The sequence below is a fragment of the Nannobrachium achirus genome (assembly GCF_963921795.1).
Source record: "Nannobrachium achirus genome assembly, chromosome: 20".
Classification (NCBI taxonomy): domain Eukaryota; kingdom Metazoa; phylum Chordata; class Actinopteri; order Myctophiformes; family Myctophidae; genus Nannobrachium; species Nannobrachium achirus.
The window spans coordinates 25,455,143-25,460,834 of record NC_137827.1 but is presented as its reverse complement, the minus strand read 5'-3'; the positions used below and the strand labels follow the sequence as shown (position 1 = coordinate 25,460,834).

The 5,692-nt window shown below is 39.7% G+C and overlaps 1 long non-coding RNA gene across 1 annotated transcript; it reads left to right on the top strand.

Moving 5' to 3' along the window:
* Nucleotides 1–1,432: 1,432 nt before the first annotated feature.
* On the top strand, nucleotides 1,433–3,507 carry LOC308305698. Its single transcript, XR_013963130.1, has 5 exons — nucleotides 1,433–1,509; nucleotides 1,606–1,714; nucleotides 2,312–2,387; nucleotides 2,967–3,043; nucleotides 3,327–3,507. It is a non-coding gene; the product is annotated as an uncharacterized lncRNA (long non-coding RNA).
* Nucleotides 3,508–5,692: the final 2,185 nt, after the last annotated feature.

Genomic DNA, 5,692 nt, shown 5'->3' with positions numbered 1-5,692 from the left:
GTGTTCTTGTAGATAATTTTGTGTCTAATGCAACATTGTTGTTTGATGGAGTATGATAAAATCTAACCTATTCATTTCCTTTTTCACTCTCTCTCTGTTACATGAGGTGTCTCTGTGGTGGTATGAGGTGATCCTGGGAGCTAAGCCAACAAGGTAATTTACTTAATTAATAATGATTTATTTGAACTGAGAAGCCATTCTACAGCCTCACATTGTGTGTGCTTGTAGATCAGCTATTTTTGTGACTTCGGTCCATTATATCTCCCCTTTAATGATTGAATGATTGCACTCTCCCACAGTAATAAGGAAAAGAAAAAACAACACATGTTGACCATTTTTACACTTTGTTAATTTTAAGCTCAGTGTCAGGGAAGCCCACAATGAGAGTAAATGCCAGCAGAACAATATTGCAAGCCATTTTGGCAAAACCTTGATCGGCGCTACCCACACGTTAGGTTGTGTAGCTCATGCCTCGAATGCCCGATGCTTACAAGCTGTACTTTGTTGTAAAGGTGACGAATCAATGATAAAAATGATATAAAACAATACAAATTGGTATTATTAAAGGGGAGATAATGGACCGAAGTCAAGTTTCCTTTCTTTTTGTGCTGATTTTATTTCCTTTCTCTCTGTGTCTCAGGTGCCGTACGTTGGGTGGCTGCTTGTTCTTGTGACGCAGTGTCCAGTCCTGTCCTATGTGGAAGCAAACATGTAAGCAATTTACCCCGAGTGAGAGGACATTATGCTCTCATAATGTCCGCAGTGAGGGTGTTATCGGACGAGGCGCAGCCGAGTCCGATAACACCCTCACTCAGGACATTATGAGAGCATAATGTCCGACCCCGAGTGGTAAATAGCTTTTCTACCACTTTTTCCCGTATACATGAAAGAAAACACATAGTTGTAACTTGCAAGGATCTTAAGTTACAATCATTATTGCCTATAAAACTTCCGCGAGACAGCAGATAGTTCCACAAACAACATCTTCTACTCACCAACAGATGGCGCCAACTCCATACTAATCCATGCGTCTAGCTTACAGCTAAGCTAACGTCAGTTAGAAGTACAGTTCCGGCCGTAAATAGAGGCTGTTCGCTTCCAGAAAGGCATAGGTTCAGAGAAAAGGGGCTTTAAAGTTGGCGGATTGCATTGGATCCAAATAAATCGGCGACTATAGCATGCACGTTAGTAAACATAGGACCGTTGCCACCGTCATTTGTTGGTTGGGGGAAAGGTGTTCCGACTACCTCCTGAAGTCCCCGGATGTACACTGAGGCGCATTGATCTCGGACACACAACTTTGCGGCAGTTGTCCTCTCATAACCTCCGGAATTTAGCCAATCAGAATCCAGTATTTGAACACGTGACTCGAAAAAGTGGTAGAAGTATGAACTAGTCACTAGTCTGTTTTCACTTCTCCCTCTCTCTCTCTCAGGTGTCTGCTGTGCTTGTCCCGCCTTTCCTTTGGGATAGACATGGTGGTTTCTACTCTTGGGAGATAACAACCAGGTAGTCTGATCATTGTTTTGTACTAAATAGCCAATCTACAAACTGTGGAAAATTATAACGCTTTGATTGGGTGTCTAACCTCTCTTTCTCTCTCAGGTGGCGTGACGTGTCTGATAGTCCTTTCGGACCTGGTGCCAGTGGTTGACAGGATAGAGGATGGAGAGAGGAGCAACATCTCTGTGATGACCAAGCTTTTAAGACCTTGGTAGGCTTTATATGAGTCACAGTATAAAGTGCATGTTTCAACATGGAAGAAGAGGAGGTTCGCACACTGTTCCAGAGCTCCGGTAAATAGTTATTATTCTATCCTAATAAACTATTTACTGGAGCTCTGGAACAGTGTGTGAACCTCCTCCTTCCATGGTGTGTATATTATATATTCCTTGGTTCGGCACCTGTAAATCTTTGGAGATGTGCTTGCTTCCCTCTCTGCATGTTTCAACATACAATATGAATTAACCCTTGTGTGATGTGGTTTTCAGTGTCTGCATAATTATTTGTTTAATTATTCTAGGCGATGGCCTGTCTGCATGTTTTCATTTTTTCGCAGCTTAACCACTGGAACCCCCTCTTATGACAATGTCATGATATGTGAAAGTTATGTGAAAATAAATAAATACAATTTTGCATGAATGTAGCTTATAGACCTGCTGTTGCTGAGCAGATTTGGTGTAGAGGGTTTAAAAAAGCGGACCACCCTGGGCCACCTGATCAACAAGGGATCAAGAGATTATATGCCATGTTTACAAAAGAACCTTACCCTACTATATTGTTCACAAAAATGTAATATGTTTTTCTTCAGGCTCTTCGGTAACCACATGAAGGGGGAAAAGGAAGGTGGCTTTGGAGAAGACTGATGTATTTTAGAGCAATACAAGGTAACTTCATGTTGACCAAGGACAGACAATTGGCACACACCAATCTGTAAATAATGTAATTGGGCAAAACATGTCCTTCCCTTTGATACAATGGCAAGTGTCTTTGATTTGGTGTCTAACCCAGGGGGTTTCAAACATTTTTGACTCGGGTCACCTCGCCCCTGTAAATAATATTTTAATCCACAGCACCCTTGAAGTACACTGTAAATATTTTGAATCTTACACCATTGGAGAAATATCAGTTTCCATTAGAACTGATTGAAAATAACTTTATACTTTATGTTTAACCACTTGAACCCCAGGGAGGAAGGTTCACCAAAAATAGCCGATCTACAAGCTCACAGCGCGTCGTGACATGTTGTGAGCTTGTAGATCTGCTATTTTTGCAGAAGAGAGTTGGCCGTAGATGGAAAAATAACTCCTCACAAATCAGGTCAGTTTTACTTAGTGAACTGATATTGATGATCAGATTATTCTGAGACACCCCTGGACTGGCATCAAGGCACCCTAGGGTGCAACAGCACCCACTTTAGGAAACCCTGGTCTAACCTATTTCCTTCTTTCTTCTCTCTCTCTTAGCTGGCGTGATGTGTCTGCTTGGGTCCAGTCGTTGAGAGGATGGAGAGAAGAAGCACCTCTGTGACCAAGCTTTTTAAGTAAGTAAGAAGTAATGCACAGCATAACACAGTATAAGGTTTGGGTGTTCTGTGGTTTTCAGTGTCTTACAATTTAATTCTTCTGGGTGAGGGCCTGCTTAACCAACTGAACTCTTGTTATTTTAAGGTTATGAGGGTGAACATGATGTGAAGTTTTCAAGTTTTTGTATGCATTGTGACCTTGTAGACACACCTGTAAATAATTTAATTTGCAAAACATGACAATGTGGTGGTGTAAGGTTATGTCAGCATGTTACATATTTTGTATTCTCTTTTTCTACAGATGCCGTCATGACGTTCAACCCAGAAGCAGAGGACAACCTAAAGCAGCAGAGGCGGGAGACACAGGGGAACTGTCCATTTCAAGAGGGACACTATGGACTGATATAACTTGAATTAGTTCTGGTTGGACCTAAAACCTGGTAGCTCACTGGACATGCAGGCAAGAGGAGGCAGCGGGGGACACAAACGCATGTACTCAGAACTGATTGAACTGACACTGTGAATTCTGGGGGATCTTGGTAGTTCTGTTTGGTCCTACAGTTTAATCTGGCAACTCACCGGAATACATTTTTTAAATTATTTTTTGTAGTTGTGAACTCACCGGAATATATTTTTTTAAATAATTTTTGTTGTTGTTGTGAACTCACTGGATTATATTTTTAAATTATTATATTTTTGTTGTGAACACACCGGAATATATTTTATTAATAATTTTGTTGTTGTTGTGGGACATATGCAAGTAAAAAGGAAACTGTCTGGAAGTTCTCTCTGAGGTAGGCTGTGCTATTATTTCATGTATTTCTTTATTTGTCCAGTGTTAAGGTAAAAAAAAGGTGAACTGTTATGTTCTTTTCTGGATCAAGCTTAATCAGACCTAGTGACTGCTGTGTGAGCTACCCTCTATTCACTATTCAGTACTTGACACAATTTGGTGTCATACTGTCATATGTCTGGAAGTTGATGTGATGTTAGCGTTGGTTTTCACGCCCTCTGATGTTTTGCATTTCCAACTTTGGTCATTGATGTCAACCTAATGTTGGGTTTTGACAGCAATGCACCTCTTGCTTACATGTCTAACCAACATTGGAGGATGACGTCTTGCCAACGTTGGGTTATGTTCATTTAACCAAATTAGAACTTGTATCCAAATTTGGAGTTGAACCAGTAATCGTCTACATAACATCTGAGATTAACATCAAGCTGACGTTGGATTATGTCAGTCCAATTTTATTCAACTAAAATAACTTTTATCCAACGTTAGGAGACCAACCAAAATTCAATGTCAAGATAACATCAGATGCTTACATCAAATCAATGTTTGCCTTATGACGTCAATCCGATTTACTTTTCAACAAAAATACATTGGGAGTCTAACCTTTAATCAATGTCTACATGACATCAGAGATTGACATCAAACCAATGTTGGGTCATGACGTCAATCAAACTTAAAAACCCAACGTTGGGAGTCTAACCTTTAATCAACGTCTACATAACATTAGAGATTGACATCAAACAAATGTTATGTTATGACGTCAATCAAACTTTGATTTTCAACCAAAATACAACCGGTATCCAACGTTGGAAGTCTAACCTTTAATCAACGTCTAAGTAACATCAGTGATTGACATTAAATCAACGTTAGTTTAAGATGTCAAACCAACATCAGGTTATGACATCAAACCAACATCGGGTTATGTCGTCTAACCAACGTTAGGTTATGAAGTCAGACAAACTTTCTTTTTCAACATCCAACGTTGGGAGTCTAACCTTTAATCAACGTTTACGTAACATCAGAGATTAACATTAAATCAACATTAGTTTAAGATGTCAAACCAACATCAGGTTATGACGTCTAACCAACGTTAGGTCATGATGTCAGACAAACTTTCATTCACAACGAAAATACAACTGGTATCCAACGTTGGGAGTCTAACCTTTAATCAATGTCTATATAACATCAGAGATTAACGTTAAATCGACGTTAGTTTAAGATGTCAAACCAACATCAGGTTACGATGTCTAACCAACGTTAGGTTATGACGTCAGACAAACTTTCATTTACAACGAAAATACAACTGGTATCCAACGATGGGAGTCTAACCTTTAATCAACGTCTATGTAACATCAGAGATTAACGTTAAATCGGCGTTAGTTTAAGATGTCAAACCAACATCAGGTTACGACGTCAAAGCAACATCAGGTTCTGACGTCTAACCAACGTTAGGTTAGGACGTCAGACAAACTTTCATTTACAACCAAAATACAACTGGTATCCAACATTGGGAGTCTAACCTTTAATCAACGTCTATGTAACATCAGAGATTAACGTTAAATCGACGTTAGTTTAAGATGTCAAACCAACATCAGGTTACGACGTCAAAGCAACATCAGGTTCTGACGTCTAACCAACGTTAGGTTAGGACGTCAGACAAACTTTCATTTACAACCAAAATACAACTGGTATCCAACGTTGGGAGTCTAACCTTTAATCAACGTCTATGTAACATCAGAGATTAACGTTGAATCGACGTTAGTTTAAGATGTCAAACCAACATCAGGTTACGACGTCAAAGCAACATCAGGTTCTGACCTCTAACCAACGTTAGGTTAGGACGTCAGACAAACTTTCATTTACAACCAAAATCC